We start from the raw sequence: 19,282 nt of genomic DNA on the forward strand, positions 1-19,282 counted from the left end.
ATTAAAAACAAAAACTAGATTGGATCCTTGGAGAAAATGTCATAAATACAACTCCTGATTATAATGAAAATCAAGAGAGATGTGTTTCTTACCGATCTGGACTGTTGTGTCGGGAAGGGAAGGAAATGTCCAGGTGGAGGGAGGTGAGGGGGGTGGTGAGAGAGGTGGGGAGGGGGGAGGAGGAAAGGAGGATCATTGGAGAGGAGGGAGGGAAAGGAGTAGGGCACAGGTAAATGCTGCACCGAACACGCCCCCAGCATCTGAGAGAGAGAGAGAGAGAGAGAGAGAGAGAGAGAGAGAGAGAGAGAGAGAGAGAGAGGTGTGAACGATCTGAGAGACAAGGCAAGAAGGGCATTCTATGCCATCAAAAGAAACAAATTTCAACATACCAATTAGGATTTGGCTAAAAATACTTGAATCAGTCATAGAGCCCATTGCCCTTTATGGTTGTGAGGTCTGGGGTCCGCTCACCAACCAAGACTTCACAAAATGGGACAAACACCAAATTGAGACTCTGCATGCAGAATTCTGCAAAAATATCCTCCGTGTACAACGTAAAACACCAAATAATGCATGCAGAGCAGAATTAGGCCGATACCCACTAATTATCAAAATCCAGAAAAGAGCCATTGGGTTTACAACCACTTAAAATGAAGCGATTCACAAACCTTCCATAACAAAGCCATCACAAACAGAGAGATGAACCTGGAGAAGAGTCCCCTAAGCAAACTGGTCCTGGGGCTCTGTTCACAAACACAAACACACCCTACAGAGCCCCAGGACAACAGCACAATTAGACCCAACCAAATCATGAGAAAACAAAAAGATAATTACTTAACACATTGGAAAGAATTAACAAAAAAAACAGAGCAAACTAGAATGCTATTTGGCCCTACACAGAGAGTACACAGCGGCAGAATACCTGACCACTGTGACTGACCCAAAATTAAGGAAAGCTTTGACTATGTACAGACTCAGTGAGCATAGCCTTGCTATTGAGAAAGGCCGCCGTAGGGCAGACATGGCTCAAGAGAAGACAGGCTATGTGCTCACTGCCCACAAAAAATGAGGTGGAAACTGAGCTGCACTTCCTAACCTCCTGCCCAATGTATGACCATATTAGAGAGACATATTTCCCCCAGATCACACAGATCCACAAAGAATTGAAAACATATCCAATTTTGAAAAACTCCCATACCTACTGGGTGAAATTCCACAGTGTGCCATCACAGCAGCAAGATTTGTGACCTGTTGCCACGAGAAAAGGGCAACCAGTGAAGAACAAACACCATTGTAAATACAACCCATATTTATGCTTATTTATTTTATCTTGTGTCCTTTAATTATTTGTACATTGTGTATGTATATATATATAATATGACATTTGTAATGTCTTTACTGTTTTGAAACTGTTGTATGTGTAATGTTTACTGTTAATTTTTGTTGTTTTTCACTTTATATATTCACTTTGTATGTTGTCTACCTCACTTGCTTTGGCAATGTTAACACATGTTTCCCATGCCAATAAAGCCCTTGAATTGAATTGAATTGAGAGAAAGTGAGGTGTGATACTACTGTGAATGACAATGACATATCTGCAATTAATTATTTCTGCCACCAGGGGACAGCAAACACCAACAAGCATAACAACATCATTACACCAGAGGACAGGAACAAGGAGTGGTGTGATAACTGACTGGTACCAGACTAGACCAGGAGTGGTGTGATAGCTGACTGGTACCAGACTAGACCAAGGAGTGGTATGATAGCTGACTGGTACCAGACTTAGACCAAGGAGTGGAATGATAGCTGACTGGTATCCAGACTAGACCAATGAGTGGAATGATAGCTGACTGGTATCCAGACTAGACCAGACTAGACCAAGTGGAATGTATGACTGGTATCCAGACTAGACCAATGAGTGGAATGATAGCTGACTGGTATCCAGACTAGACCAAGGAGTGGAATGATAGCTGACTGGTATCCAGACTAGACCAAGGAGTGGAATGATAGCTGACTGGTATCCAGACTAGACCGAGGAGTGGAATGATAGCTGACTGGTACCAGACTAGACCAAGGAGTGGAATGATAGCTGACTGGTACCAGACTAGACCAAGGAGTGGAATGATAGCTGACTGGTACCAGACTAGACCAATGAGTGGAATGATAGCTGACTGGTATCCAGACTAGACCAAGGAGTGGAATGATATAGTATCCTGACTGGTATCCAGACTAGACCAATGAGTGGAATGATAGCTGACTGGTATCCAGACTAGACCAAGGAGTGGAATGATAGCTGACTGGTATCCAGACTCCAGACCAAGGAGTGGAATGATAGCTGCTGACTGGTATCCAGACTAGACCAATGAGTGGAATGATAGCTGACTGGTATCCAGGCTAGACCAAGGAGTGGAATGATAGCTGACTGGTAGGCTAGACCAAGGAGTGAATGATAGCTGACTGGTATCCAGGCTAGACCAAGGAGTGGAATGATAGCTGACTGGTATCCAGGCTAGACCAAGGGAGTGGAATGATAGCTGACTGGTATCCAGGCTAGACCAAGGAGTGGAATGATAGCTGACTGGTATCCAGGCTAGACCAAGGGAGTGGTATGATAGCTGACTGGTATCCAGGCTAGACCAAGGAGTGGAATGATAGCTGACTGGTATCCAGGCTAGACCAAGGAGTGGAATGATAGCTGACTGGTATCCAGGCTAGACCAAGGAGTGGAATGATAGCTGACTGGTATCCAGGCTAGACCAAGGAGTGGAATGATAGCTGACTGGTATCCAGGCTAGACCAAGGAGTGGAATGATAGCTCGACAGACTGGTATCCAGGCTAGACCAAGGAGTGGAATGATAGCTGACTGGTATCCAGGCTAGACCAAGGAGTGGAATGATAGCTGACTGGTATCCAGGCTAGACCAAGGAGTGGAATGATAGCTGACTGGTATCCAGACTAGACCAAGGGAGTGGAATGATAGCTGACTGGTATCCAGGCTAGACCAATGAGTGGAATGATAGCTGACTGGTATCCAGACTAGACCAAGGAGTGGAATGATAGCTGACTGGTATCCAGGCTAGACCAAGGAGTGGAATGATAGCTGACTGGTATCCAGACTAGACCAATGAGTGGAATGATAGCTGACTGGTATCCAGACTAGACCAAGGAGTGGAATGATAGCTGACTGGTATCCAGACTAGACCAAGGAGTGGAATGATAGCTGACTGGTATCCAGACTAGACCAAGGAGTGGAATGATAGCTGACTGGTATCCAGACTAGACCAAGGAGTGGAATGATAGCTGACTGGTATCCAGACTAGACCAAGGAGTGGAATGATAGCTGACTGGTATCCAGACTAGACCAAGGAGTGGAATGATAGCTGACTGGTATAGCCAGACTAGACCAAAGTGGAATGATAGCTGACTGGTATCCAGGCTAGACCAAGGAGTGGAATGATAGCTGTGACAGACTGGTATCCAGGCTAGACCAGGTGGAATGATAGCTGACTGGTATCCAGGCTAGACCAAGTGGAATGATAGCTGACTGGTATCCAGGCTAGACAGAGTGGAATGATAGCTGACTGGTACCCAGACTAGACCAAGGAGTGGAATGATAGGTAGACAGACTGGTACCAGGCTAGACCAGGAGTGGAATGATAGCTGACTGGTATCCAGGCTAGACCAGGAGTGGAATGATAGCTGACTGGTATCCAGGCTAGACCAATGAGTGGAATGATAGCAGACAGACTGGTACACATCCAGACTGAAGACCAATGAGTGGAATGATAGCTGACTGGTATCCAGGCTAGACCAGGAGTGGAATGATAGCTCGACTAGACTGGAATACACAGACTAGACCAAGGAGTGGAATGATAGCTCCTGACTGGTACCAGACTAGACCAAGGGAGTGGAATGACTAGACCAAGGAGTGACTGACTGGTATCCAGACTAGACCAAAGGTGGAATGATAGCTGACTGGTATCCAGACTAGACCAAGGAGTGAATGATGACTGAAGGCTAGACACACACTACTGGTACCAAGGAGTGGAGTGATAGCTGAAGTACCACAAGGACCAACTGTCTCTACCAAGGGTGGAATGATAGCTGACTGGTATCAGACTAGACCAAGGAGTGGAATGATAGACTGACTGGTACCAGGCTAGACCAAGGAGTGGAATGATGCTGACTGGTATCCAGGCTAGACCAAGAGTGGAATGATAGCTGACTGGTATGATGGCTAGACCACAGTGGAATGATAGCTGACTGTGGTCCAGACTAGACCAGGAGTGGAATGATGCTAGCTGACTGGTACCCACTAGACCACAGAATGATAGTGGAATGATAGCTACTGTCTCTACTCCACATAATGATAGTCCTGAGACTGTTCCAGACACACATTTGAAATGTTATAATGTTGTCCTGAACATGACCATAACACTACTGTCTCTACCACAGAGTAAATGATGCTGACCTGGTACCAGACTAGACAGAGTGGAATGATACATAGACTGACTGTCTCTACTAGACCAAGGGTGGAATGTAGCTGTCCTGGTACCACACTACTGTCTCTGCTCACAGGAGTGGAGTGATGTCCTGAAGACAGACTGGTACACTACTGTCTCTACCAGGGTGGTATGATAATCCCCTGACAGACTGGTACCCAGACTACTGACCAAGGAGTGGAATGATAGTCCTAGACAGACTGGTACACTACAGACTAGACCAAGGTTAGTGGAATGTTGCTGACAGACTGGTATGACACACTGTCTCAGACTCAGGGTGGAATGTGTAGTCCAGAAGACCACACACACACTGAAATGTTCTACCAGGGTGGTATGTTGTCCTAGACCAACACCACAGGACTGTCGTCTAAGACCCAAGGTGGTAGTAGCTGAAGACAGACACACACACTACTGTCTACTCACAGTGGTGATGTCCTGAAGACACACACACTACTGTCTCTACCACAGGGTGGTAGTGTTGTCCTGAAGACCACACACACACAGACTGTCTACTCACAGGGTGGTAGTGTTGTCCTGAACACACACACACACACACACAACTACTGTCTCTACTCTTGGTGAGTGACCCAGGAAGACCACAATTCATGCTGGGACTGTTGAGAAGAACCACAGGGTGGTAGTGTTGTCCTGAGACCACACACACACACACAGGGACACTGTCTCTACTCACAGGGTGGTAGTGTTGTCCTGAGACCACACACACTGCTGTCTCTACTCACAGGGTGGAAAGTGTTGTCCTGAGACCACACACACACACTGTCTCTACTCACAGGGTGGTAGTGTTGTCCTGAGACCAGACCACACACACACACACACACACACACACTAATGTCTCTACTCACAGGGTGGTCGTGTTGTCCTGAAGACCACACACACACACTACTGTCTCTACTCACAGGGTGGTAGTGTTGTCCTGAGACCACACACAGACACACACTGTCTCTACTCACAGAGGTAGTAGTGTTGTCCTCAAAGACCACACACACACAACACTACTGTCTCTACTCACAGGGTGGTAGTGTTGTCCTGAAGACCACACACACACACAACACTACTGTCTCTACACAGGGTGGAGGTGTTGTCCTGAAGACCACACACACACACACACACTACTGTCTCTAGTGTTGTCTCACAGGGTGGTCGTGTTGTCCTGAAGACCACACACCACACACAACACTACTGTCTCTACCCACAGGGTGGTAGTGTTGTCCTGAAGACCACACACACGACTGTCTCTACCACAGGGTGGTAGTGTTGTCCTGAAGACCACACACACACTGTCTCTACCAGGGAGGATTGGTAGTGTTGTCCTCAAGACACACACACACTACTGTCTCTACTCACAGGGTGGTAGTGTTGTCCTGTACTGAAGACCACACTGCATGCTGGGATCTGTTGTTGAGAAGAACAGACAGGAGGAGGTGCTGTCCTGTATACAGAGGAGCTACAAGACCATGATGAGAAGGGACAGGAGTCACCGTATAGGAGACTGGGACTGAGGCCTGTTGGAGAGAGTTAATATATTAATTTTAAAAATTGCTTTTCTTTAACAAGGAAAGTCAGTTAAGAACCAATTTTATTTACCATGACGGCCAAACCTGGACACGTTGGGGCCCTAAGACCTCTCACCATTACAATAACCAGGGAGGTTAGCATTTTATATCATAACCCCTCCAAGACATGCTAACCTCTCACCATTATAATAACCAGGGAGATTAGCATTTTATATCATAACCCCCAAGACATGGTAACCTCTCACCATTATAATAACCAGGGAGGTTAGCATTTTATATCATAACCCCCCAAGACATGCTAACCTCTCACCATTATAATAACCAAGGAGGTTAGCATTTTTATATCATAATGCCCCCCCAAGACATGCTAACCTCTCACCATTATAATAACCAGGGAGGTTAGCATTTTATATCATAACCCCCCCTCAAGACATGCTAACCTCTCACCATTATAATAACCAGGGAGGTTAGCATCCTTTTATATCATAACCCCCTCAAGACATGCTAACCTCTCACCATTATAATAACCAGGAGGTTAGCATTTTATATCATAACCCCTCAAGACATGCTAACCTCTCACCATTATAATAACCAGGGAGGTTAGCATTTTATATCATAACCCCCCTCAAGACATGCTAACCTCTCACCATTATAATAACCAGGGAGGTTAGCATTTTATATCATAACCCCCCTCAAGACATGCTAACCTCTCACCATTATAATAACCAAGGAGGTTAGCATTTTATATCATAACCCCCCTCAAGACATGCTAAACTCTCACCATGACAATAACCAGGGAGGTTAGCATTTTATATCATAACCCCCCTCAAGACATGCTAACCTCTCACCATTACAATAACCAGGGAGGTTAGCATTTTATATCATAACCACTCCAAGACATGCTAACCTCTCACCATTATAATAACCAGGGAGGTTAGCATTTTATATCATAACCCCTCCAAGACATGCTAACCTCTCACCATTACAATAACCAGAGAGGTTAGCATTTTATATCATAACCCCTCCAAGACATGCTAACCTCTCACCATTACAATAACCAGGGAGGTTAGCATTTTATATCATAACCCCTCCAAGACATGCTAACCTCTCACCATTATAATAACCAAGGAGGTTAGCATTTTATATCATCTCCCTCAACACAGGTCCTCCTCCCAGTCTCACTAGGCCCCCTCTCCCAGTTAACCTGTTAATATAGGCCCCCCCTCCCTCTCCCAGTCTAACCTGTTAATATAGGCCCCCTCCTCCCTCCCTCTCCCAGTCTAACCTGTTAATATAGGCCCCCTCCCTCTCCCAGTCTAACCTGTTAATATAGGCCCCTCCTCCCTCCCTCTCCCAGTCTAACCTGTTAATATAGGCCCCCTCCTCCCTCCCTCTCCCAGTCTAACCTGTTAATATAGGCCCCCTCCCTCTCCCAGTCTAACCTGTTAATATAGGTCCCCTCCTCCCTCCCTCTCCCAGTCTAACCTGTTAATATAGGCCCCCCTCCTCCCTCCCTCTCCCAGTCTAACCTGTTAATATAGGCCCCCTCCCTCTCCCAGTCTAACCTGTTAATATAGGCCCCTCCTCCCTCTCCCAGTCTAACCTGTTAATATAGGCCCCTCCCTCTCCCAGTCTAACCTGTTAATATAGGCCCCCTCCCTCTCCCAGTCTAACCTGTTAATATAGGCCCCCTCCCCCTCCCTCTCCCAGTCTAACCTGTTAATATAGGCCCCCTCCTCCTCCTCTCCCAGTCTAACCTGTTAATATAGGCCCCTCCTCCCTCTCCCAGTCTAACCTGTTAATATAGGCCCCCCCCTCCCTCTCCCAGTCTAACCTGTTAATATAGGCCCTCCTCCCTCCCTCTCCCAGTCTAACCTGTTAATATAGGCCCCCTCCTCCCTCTCCCAGTCTAGTCTAACCTGTTAATATAGGCCCCCTCCTCCCTCTCCCAGTCTAACCTGTTAATATAGGCCCCCCCTCCCTCCCTCTCCCAGTCTAACCTGTTAATATAGGCCCCTCCTCCCTCTCCCAGTCTAACCTGTTAATATAGGCCCCCTCCTCCCTCTCCCAGTCTAACCTGTTAATATAGGCCCCCCCTCCTCCCTCTCCCAGTCTAACCTGTTAATATAGGCCCCCTCCTCCCCTCCCTCTCCCAGTCTAACCTGTTAATATAGGCCCCTCCTCCCTCCCTCTCCCAGTCTAACCTGTTAATATAGGCCCCCTCCTCCCTCCCTCTCCCAGTCTAACCTGTTAATATAGGCCCCCCCTCCCTCTCCCAGTCTAACCTGTTAATATAGGCCCCCCTCCCTCTCCCAGTCTAACCTGTTAATATAGGCCCCTCCCTCCCTCCCAGTCTAACCTGTTAATATAGCCCCCCTCCCTCCCTCCCCAGTCTAACCTGTTAATATAGGCCCCCTCCTCCCTCCCTCTCCCAGTCTAACCTGTTAATATAGGCCCCTCCTCTCCCCTCCCTCTCCCAGTCTAACCTGTTAATATAGGCCCCCTCCCTCCCTCTCCCAGTCTAACCTGTTAATATAGGCCCCCCCCTCCCTCTCCCAGTCTAACCTGTTAATATAGGCCACCTCCTCCCTCCGTCTCCCAGTCTAACCTGTTAATATAGGCCCCCTCCTCCCTCCCCTCTCCCAGTCTAACCTGTTAATATAGGCCCCCTCCCTCTCCCAGTCTAACCTGTTAATATAGGCCCCCCCTCCCTCCCTCTCCCAGTCTAACCTGTTAATATAGGCCCCTCCCTCTCCCAGTCTAACCTGTTAATATAGGCCCCCCCCTCCCCCTCCCTCTCCCAGTCTAACCTGTTAATATAGGCCCCCTCCCTCTCCCAGTCTAACCTGTTAATATAGGCCCCCCTCCCTCTCCCAGTCTAACCTGTTAATAGGCCCCCTCCTCCCTCCCTCTCCCAGGCCCCTCCTCCTCCCTCCCTCTCCCAGTCTAACCTGTTAATATAGGCCCCCTCCTCCCTCCCTCTCCCAGTCTAACCTGTTAATATAGGTCCCCTCCCCCCCCTCCCTCCCTCCCTCTCCCAGTCTAACCTGTTAATATAGGCCCCCTCCTCCCTCCCTCTCCCAGTCTAACCTGTTAATATAGGCCCCCTTCCTCCCTCCCTCTCCCAGTCTAACCTGTTAATATAGGTCCCCCCTCCTCCCTCCCTCCCCAGTCTAACCTGTTAATATAGGCCCCCCCCCTCCCCCTCCCTCCCTAGGCCCCTCCTCCCTCTCCCAGTCTAACCTGTTAATATAGGCCCCCCCCTCCTCCCTCTAACCTCCCTCTCCCAGTCTAACCTGTTAATATAGGCCCCCCCTCCCTCTCCCAGTCTAACCTGTTAATATAGGCCCCCCCTCCCTCTCCCAGTCTAACCTGTTAATATAGGCCCCCCTCCCTCTCCCAGTCTAACCTGTTAATATAGGCCCCCCTCCTCCCTCTCCCAGTCTAACCTGTTAATATAGGCCCCTCCTCCCTCTCCCAGTCTAACCTGTTAATATAGGCCCCTCCCTCCCTCTCCCAGTCTAACCTGTTAATATAGGCCCCCTCTCCCCCTCTCCCAGTCTAACCTGTTAATATAGGCCCCTCCCTCCCTCTCCCAGTCTAACCTGTTAATATAGGCCCCTCCCCCTCTCCCAGTCTAACCTGTTCATGAAGGTCCATGACCATGGCCCCTTGCTCCCTGTGTGTGGTGGTGAACCTGTTAATATGATGGACCCCCTCCTCAGTAACCCTCTCCCAGTCTAACCTGTTAATATAGGCCCCCTCCTCCCTCCCCCTAACCGGCAGGGGCTCTCCCCAGGGGGTCTAACTCTGTTAATATAGGCCGGTCTTTCCCTCCTCTCCCAGTCGGATAAGGGGTGTTAATATAGGCCCCCCCTCCCTCGGGGGGTGCGTCTAACCTGTTAAGATAGGCCCCCCCTCCCTCCCTCTCCCAGTCTAACCTGTTAATGGAGGGAAGAGAGAAGTCTCCCATCATTCTGATAAGTATCTACATCAACATAATATGTCATCCCCATCCTCAATCATCATCATCTAACCTGTCAATAATATAGGCTCAGCATTCCAAACTCCCTCTCCCAACTAACTGGCTGGCTGGCTAACTGACTACCTGGCTGACTGACCCTGACTGACTGGCTGGCTGGCTGTCTAACCTGTTAACAGACTGGCTGGCTAACAGACTGGCTGTCTAACCTGTTAATAGAGGCCCCTAACAGACTGGCTGGCTGGCTCTCCCAGACTAACCTGGCTGGCTAATAGAGGCTGGCCCCTGGCTCCAGACTCCCTCTAACCTGGCTAAACAGACTGGTCTGGCTAACAGGCTGGCTAACAGACTGGCCCCTGGCTAACTCCCTGGCTCCCAGTCTAACCTGTTAATATAGGCTAACAGACTCCTCCCTCCCTCTAACAGACTCTAACCTGTTAACAGACTGGCTGGCCTGGCTCAGACTGGCTGGCTGGCTCCCAGTCTAACCTGTTAATATAGGCTGGCTCTAACCTGTTAATATACCCCCTGGCTGGCTGGCTCCCCCAGACTGGCTGGCCCCCTCCTCCTCCCTCTCCCAGACTGGCTAACCTGTATAGGCCCCCTGGCTCCAGACTGGCTAACCTGTTAATAGACTGGCCCTCTCCCAGTCTAACCTGGCTGGCTCCTCCCTCTCCCAGACTGGCTGGCTGGCTGGCTGGCTAACAGAGGCTGGCTGGCTGGCTAACCTGACTCCCTCCTCCCCTCCTCCCAGTCTAACCTGTTAATGATAGGCCCCTCCTCCCTGGCTGGCAGTCTAACTGACTGGCTGGCTAACTGAACCTGTTAATACTGGCTGGCCCCTCCTCCCTCCCTGACTGGCTCCCAGTCTAACCTGTTAATATAGGCCCCTCCTCCCTCCCTAACTCCCAGTCTAACCTGTTAATGACTGGCCCCTCCCTCTCCCTCCCTAACCTGACCCAGTCTAACCTGTTAATACTAGGCTGACTGGGTAACTGACTGTCTAACCTGTTAATGACTGGGCCCCCCCTGTCTAACCTGGCTAACTGGCTGGCTAACTGGCTGGTTAACTGGCTGGTTAACTGACTGGCTATTTAACTAACTGTTAATTTAACTGACTGGCTAACTGACTGGCTGGCTAACCTGGTTAACAGACTGGCTGGCTCCTCCCAACAGACTAACCTGGCTAATAGGCTGGCTCCTCCCTAACAGACTGGCTGGCTGGCTGGTTAAACAGACCTGGCTGGCTGGCTGGCTAACAGACTGGCTGGCTGGCTGGCTGGCTGACTGGCTGGCTGGCTGGCTGACCTGTTGGCTGGCCCCCTCCCCAGACTGGCTGGCTGACTGGCTAACTGACTGGCCCCTCCCTAACTGACTGGCTGGGACTGGGTAATGACTGGCTGACTGGGTAACTGACTGGCTGACTGGCTGACTGGCTGACTGGGCTGGCTGACTGGGTAACTGATGGCTGACTGGGTAACTGACTGGCTGACTGGGTAACTGACTGGCTGACTGGGTAACTGACTGGCTGACTGGGTAACTGACTGGCTGACTGACTGACTGGCTGGCTACCTGTGGGGCTAGGGACTGGCTACCTGACTGGCTAACTGACTGGCTCCTGACTGGCTAACTGACTGGCTGACTGGGTAACTGACTGGCTGACTGGGTAACTGACTGGCTGACTGGGTAACTGACTGGGTGGCTACCTGACTGGCTAACTGACTGGCTCCTGACTGGCTAACTGACTGGCTAACTGGCTGGCTAACTGGCTGGTTAACAGCTGGCTATTTAACAGACTGGCTATTTAACTGACTGGCTATTTAACTGACTGGCTAACTGACTGGCTGGCTGACTGGTTAACTGGCTGGCTGACTGGTTAACTGGCTGGCTAACGGACTGGCTAACCTGGTTAACTGACTGGCTGGCTGACTGGTTAACTGACTGGCTAACTGACTAACTGGCTAACTGACTGGCTAACTGACTAACTGGCTGGCTGGCTAACTGGCTGGCTAACTGACTGGCTAACTGGCTGGCTGGCTGGCTAACTGACTGGCTAACTGACTAACTGGCTAACTGACTGGCTAACTGACTAACTGGCTAACTGACTGGCTAACTGACTAACTGGCTGGCTGGCTAACTGGCTGGCTAACTGGCTGGCTAGCTGGCTGGCTAACTGGCTGGCTAACTGGCTGGCTAACTGACTGGCTTGCTGGCTGGTTAACTGACTGGCTTACTGGCTGGTTAACTGACTGGCTTACTGGCTGGTTAACTGACTGGCTTACTGGCTGGTTAACTGACTGGCTTACTGGCTGGTTAACTGACTGGCTTACTGGCTGGTTAACTGACTGGCTTACTGGCTGGTTAACTGACTGGCTTACTGGCTGGCTAACTGACTGGCTAACTGGCTGGTTAACTGGCTGGCTATTTAACTGGCTGGCTAACTGGCTGGCTAACTGGCTGGGTAACTGGCTGGGTAACTGACTGGCTAACTGACTGGTTAACTGACCGGTTAACTGGCTAACTGGCTGGCTGGCTAACTGACTGGCTAACTGGCTGGCTGGCTAACTGACCAGACTGGCTGGCTAATTGACTGGCTGGCTAACTGACTGGCTGGCTGGCTAACAGACTGGCTGGCTCCCTGGCTAACAGACTGGCTGGCTGGCTGGCTAACAGACTGGCTGGCTAACAGACTGGCTGGCTGGCTGGCTAACTGACAGACTGGCTGGCTAACTGACTGACTGACTGACTGGCTGGCTAACTGACTGGACTGGACTGGCTAACTGACTGGCTGGCTGGCTAACTGACTGACTGGCTGACTGACCTGGCTAACTGACTGGCTAACTGACTGGCTAACTGACTGGCTAACTGGCTAACTGACCGGCTAACTGACTGGCTGGCTGGCTAACTGACTGGCTGGCTGGCTAACTGACTGGCTGGCTAACTGACTGGCTGGCTAACTGGCTGGCTAACTGGCTGGCTAACTGACTGGCTGGCTAACTGGCTGGCTAACTGACTGGCTGGCTAACTGGCTGGCTAACTGGCTGGCTAACTGACTGGCTAACTGGCTAACTGACTGGCTAACTGGCTGGCTGGCTAACTGGCTGGCTGGCTAACTGGCTGGCTAACTGGCTGGCTGGCTCGCTCACTGGCTGGCTGGCTGGCTCACTGGCTGGCTGGCTGGCTCACTGGCTGGCTGGCTGGCTAACTGACTGGCTAACTGACTAACTGGCTACCTGACTGGCTAACTGACTGGCTAACTGACTGGCTACCTGACTGGCTAACTGACTGGCTGACTGGGTAACTGACTGGCTGACTGGGTAACTGACTGGCTGACTGGGTAACTGACTGGCTGACTGGCTAACTGGCTGGCTGGCTAACTGGCTGGCTGGCTAACTGGCTGGCTAACTGGCTGGCTGGCTCGCTCACTGGCTGGCTGGCTGGCTCACTGGCTGGCTGGCTGGCTCACTGGCTGGCTGGCTGGCTAACTGACTGGCTAACCTGACTAACTGGCTACCTGACTGGCTAACTGACCTGGCTAACTGACTGGCTACCTGACTGGCTAACTGACTGGCTGACTGGGTAACTGACTGGCTGACTGGGTAACTGACTGGCTGACTGGGTAACTGACTGGGTGGCTACCTGACTGGCTACCTGACTGGCTAACTGACTGGCTAACTGGCTGGTTAACTGACTGGCTATTTAACTGACTGGCTATTTAACTGACTGGCTATTTAACTGACTGGCTAACTGACTGGCTGGCTGACTGGTTAACTGGCTGGCTGACTGGTTAACTGGCTGGGTAACGGACTGGCTAACTGGCTGGTTAACTGACTGGCTGGCTGACTGGTTAACTGACTGGCTAACTGACTAACTGGCTAACTGACTGGCTAACTGACTAACTGGCTAACTGACTGGCTAACTGGCTGGCTGGCTGGCTAACTGACTGGCTAACTGACTAACTGGCTAACTGACTGGCAACTGACTAACTGGCTAACTGGCTGGCTAACTGGCTAACTGGCTGGCTAGCTGGCTGGCTAACTGGCTGGCTAGCTGGCTGGCTAACTGGTTGGCTAACTGGCTGGCTAACTGGCTGGCTAACTGGCTGGCTAACAGACTGGCTAACTGACTGGCTTGCTGGCTGGTTAACTGACTGGCTTGCTGGCTGGTTAACTGACTGGCTTACTGGCTGGTTAACTGACTGGCTTACTGGCTGGTTAACTGACTGGCTTACTGGCTGGTTAACTGACTGGCTTACTGGCTGGTTAACTGGCTGGCTTACTGGCTGGTTAACTGACTGGCTTACTGGCTGGTTAACTGACTGGCTAACTGGCTGGTTAACTGGCTGGCTATTTAACTGGCTGGGTAACTGGCTGGGTAACTGGCTGGGTAACTGGCTGGCTGGCTGACCGGTTAACTGACCGGCTAACTGACCCGGCTAACTGGCTGGCTGGCTAACTGACCGGCTAACTGGCTGGCTGGCTAACTGACTGGCTAACTGACTGGCTGGCTAACTGACTGGCTGGCTAACTGACTGGCTGGCTGGCTAACAGACTGGCTGGCTGGCTGGCTAACAGACTGGCTGGCTGGCTGGCTGGCTAACAGACTGGCTGGCTGGCTGGCTAACTGACTGACTGGCTGGCTAACTGACTGACTGACTGGCTGGCTAACTGACTGACTGACTGGCTAACTGACTGGCTGGCTGGCTAACTGACTGACTGGCTGACTGGCTGGCTAACTGACTGGCTAACTGACTGGCTAACTGACTGGCTAACTGACTGGCTAACTGACTGGCTAACTGGCTAACTGACTGGCTAACTGGCTAACTGACTGGCTGGCTGGCTAACTGACTGGCTGGCTAACTGACTGGCTGGCTAACTGGCTGGCTAACTGACTGGCTGGCTAACTGGCTGGCTAACTGACTGGCTGGCTGGCTAACTGGCTAACTGGCTAACTGGCTAACTGACTGGCTGGCTAACTGGCTGGCTGGCTAACTGGCTGGCTCACTGGCTGGCTGGCTGGCTCACTGGCTGGCTGGCTGGCTCACTGGCTGGCTGGCTGGCTCACTGGCTGGCTGGCTCGCTCACTGGCTGGCTGGCTGGCTCACTGGCTGGCTGGCTGGCTCACTGGCTGGCTGGCTGACTGGCTGGCTAACTGACTAACTGACTAACTGACTGGCTGGCTAACTGACTGGCTAACTGACTGGCTAACTGGCTAACTGACTGGCTAACTGACTGGCTGGCTGGCTAACTGACTGGCTGGCTGGCTAACTGACTGGCTGGCTGGCTAACTGACTGGCTGGCTGGCTAACTGACTGGCTGGCTAACTGGCTGGCTAACTGACTGGCTGGCTAACTGACTGGCTGGCTAACTGACTGGCTAACTGACTGGCTGGCTAACTGACTGGCTAACTGGCTGGCTAACTGACTGGCTAACTGACTGGCTAACTGGCTGGCTAACTGGCTAACTGACTGGCTAACTGGCTGGCTGGCTAACTGGCTGGCTGGCTAACTGGCTGGCTGGCTAACTGGCTGGCTGGCTGGCTGGCTGGCTGGCTGGCTGGCTAACTGACTGACTAACTGACTGGCTGGCTGGCTAACTGACTGGCTGGCTAACTGACTGGCTGGCTAACTGACTGGCTAACAGACGAACAAAGTAACCAAGCTAAAGAGCCCAGTACCAGGTGAGGTCTCTTACCTGTGTCTGTGTCTGACAGGTGTATGGCAGCGCTCCTGGTGGTAATGGGGGTGGGGGGTTAGGGGAGGTCTGGACTGTGGGGCAGCTAACGGCCTCATTGGTGGAGAGGGGTTGGAGGGTGGGGCCACCGTGGAGAGATCCAGCACTGATTGGCCAGATAGTCTCTGACGCTTTGGACTGGGGCTGTCCTCATTCTGTTGGAAGGGATGGGAAGAAAATGGAGGAGAGAGCGAGGAGGAGGGGGAGAGAGCGAGGAGGGGAGAGAGCGAGGGGGGGAGAGAGCGAGGAGGGGAGAGAGCGAGGAGGAGGGATAAACCAAGGTTAGTTTCACATACCACCTATAACTCCATCATGAATCAATAGAGATGTAGCAGACCCTCTGATTAACAGTCCATATTGTTGCTCAGTAACACACAGGCCCTACTCTACCCCATTAACACACAGGCCCTACTTCTACCCCCATTAACACACAGGCCCTACTACCCCCCATTAACACACTTGCCCTACTGGCTACCCCCTACTCTACCCTGCTATTGTTGCTCAGTAACACACAATCCCCATTAACACACAGGCCCTACTCTACCCCCATTAACACACAGGCCCTGCTCTACCCCCATTAACACACAGGCCCTACTCTACTACCCCCATTAACACGCAGGCCCTACTCTACTACCCCATTAACACGCAGGCCCTGGCTCTACTACCCCCATTAACACGCAGGCTACTCTACTACCCCCATTAACACGCAGGCCCTACTCTACTACCCCCATTAACACGCAGGCCCTACTCTACTACCCCCATTAACACGCAGGCCCTACTCTACTACCCCCATTAACACACAGGCCCTACTCTACTACCCCCATTAACACACAGGCCCTACTCTACTAAACCCATTAACACACAGGCCCTACTCTACTACCCCCATTAACACACAGGCCCTACTCTACTACCCCCATTAACACACAGGCCCTACTCTACTACCCCCATTAACACACAGGCCCTACTCTACTACCCCATTAACACACAGGCCCTACTCTACTACCCCCATTAACACACAGGCCCTACTCTACTACCCCCATTAACACACAGGCCCTACTCTACTACCCCCATTAACACACAGGCCCTACTCTACTACCCCTGTTAACACACAGGCCCTACTCTACTACCCCCATTAAACACAGGCCCTACTCTACTACCCCCATTAACACACAGGCCCTACTCTACTACCCCCATTAACACACAGGACTACCCCCATTAACACACAGGCCCTACTCTACTACCCCATTAACACACAGGCCCTACTCTACTACCCCATTAACACACAGGCCCTACTCTACTACCCCCATTAACACACAGGCCCTACTCTACTACCCCCATTAAACACACAGGCCCTACTCTACTACCCCCATTAACACACAGGCCCTACTCTACTACCCCCATTAACACACAGGCCCTACTCTACTACCCCCATTAACACACAGGCCCTACTCTACTACCCCCATTAACACACAGGCCCTACTCTACTACCCCCCATTAACACACAGGCCCTACTCTACTACCCCCATTAACACACAGGCCCTACTCTACTACCCCCATTAACACCCAGGCCCTACTCTACTACCCCCATTAACACACAGGCCCTACTCTACTACCCCCATTAACACACAGGCCCTACTCTACCCCCATTAACACACAGGCCCTACTCTACCCCCATTAACACACAGGCCCTACTCTACCCCCATTAACACACAGGCCCTACTCTACTACCCCATTAACACACAGGCCCTACTCTACCCCCATTAACACACAGGCTCTACTACATTAACACACAGGCCCTACTCTACCCCCATTAACACACAGGCCCTACTCTACCCCCATTAACACACAGGCCCTACTCTACCCCCATTAACACGCAGGCCCTACTCTACCCCCATTAACACGCAGGCCCTACTCTACCCCCATTAACACGCAGGCCCTACTCTACCCCCATTAACACGCAGGCCCTACTCTACCCCCATATTGTGACTCATGGCATTTCCTCTGAGACATGAATACAGGCCCTATTCTACCCCCATATTGTGACTCATGGCATTTCCTCTGAGACATGAATACAGGCCCTATTCTACCCCCATATTGTGACTCATGGCATTTCCTCTGAGACATGAATACAGGCCCTATTCTACCCCCATATTGTGACTCATGGCATTTCCTCTGAGACATGAATACAGGCCCTATTCTACCCCCATATTGTGACTCATGGCATTTCCTCTGAGACATGAATACAGGCCCATAGCAGAGTCGTCTCCAGTTGAGATGCAGTGAGACATTCGTTCACAGGTTGGGGAACACTGTTCAGTCAGCGGTGAGTCACATACTTACCCGGAAAGAGCTCACACACACACACACACACACACACACACACAATATTCTTCAACACACCTATTTTTCAGAGGCAATTGACGAGACTGTAACTGACTAAATAGACCCCCAAAAAACTAGAACTAAAAAGGAAAAATTACTTTTTAACTAAAACAAAGTAAATTATCTGACTAAAATTTGCTATTTGTGCAATCTGGTGTCAACAAATCATTGATGCTAACAAGGCTCACACACCATGGCTACCGATGATGTTACCTAATGCTACCGAGCTGGCTGCAACCTATCAGACCACTACTGGTGACGCTGCTTAATGCTAGCTAGCTGAAACCTATCAGACCACTACTGGTGACGCTGCTTAATGCTACCTAGCTGGCTACAACCTATCAGACCACTACTGATGATGCTACTTAATGCTACCTAGCTGGCTGCAACCTATCAGACCACTACTGATGATGCTACTTATTGCTACCGAGCTGGCTGCAACCTATCAGACCACTACTGGTGACGCTGCTTAATGCTACCTAGCTGGCTGCAACCTATCAGACCACTACTGGTGACGCTGCTTAATGCTACCTAGCTGGCTACAACCACTACTGGTCAGACCACTACTGGTGACGCTGACCTATCAGACCACTATGCTACCTAGCTGGCTACAACCTATCAGACCACTACTGGTGACGCTGCTTAATGCTACCCGAGCTGGCTGCAACCTATCAGACCACTACTGGTGACGCTGCTTAATGCTACCTAGCTGGCTGCAACCTATCAGACCACTACTGGTGATGCTACTTAATGCTAGCTGGCTGCAACCTATCAGACCACTACTGGTGACGCCTTAATGCTGTCCGAGCTGGCTGCAACCTATCAGACCACTACTGGTGACGCTGCTTAATGCTACCGAGCTGGCTGCAACCTATCAGACCACTACTGGTGACGCTGCTTAATGCTACCGAGCTGGCTGCAACCTATCAGACCACTACTGGTGATGCTACTTAATGCTAGCTCGCTGCAACCTATCAGACCACTACTGGTGACGCTGCTTAATGCTACCTAGCTGGCTGCAACCCATCAGACCACTACTGGTGATGCTACTTAATGCTAGCGGGCTGCAACCTATCAGACCACTACTGATGATGCTACTTAATGCTAGCGGGCTGCAACCTATCAGACCACTACTGATGATGCTG

At 50.9% G+C, this 19,282-nt stretch overlaps 1 pseudogene; it reads right to left on the reverse strand.

The window, feature by feature from the left end:
• Window positions 1-92: 92 nt before the first annotated feature.
• LOC127925229 (E3 ubiquitin-protein ligase RNF38-like) overlaps window positions 93-19,282 on the reverse strand; it is a 28,382-nt pseudogene continuing 9,192 nt past the window's right edge.

Source organism: Oncorhynchus keta, unplaced genomic scaffold (assembly GCF_023373465.1).
Source record: "Oncorhynchus keta strain PuntledgeMale-10-30-2019 unplaced genomic scaffold, Oket_V2 Un_contig_5342_pilon_pilon, whole genome shotgun sequence".
In the NCBI taxonomy this organism is placed as follows: Eukaryota; Metazoa; Chordata; class Actinopteri; order Salmoniformes; family Salmonidae; genus Oncorhynchus; species Oncorhynchus keta.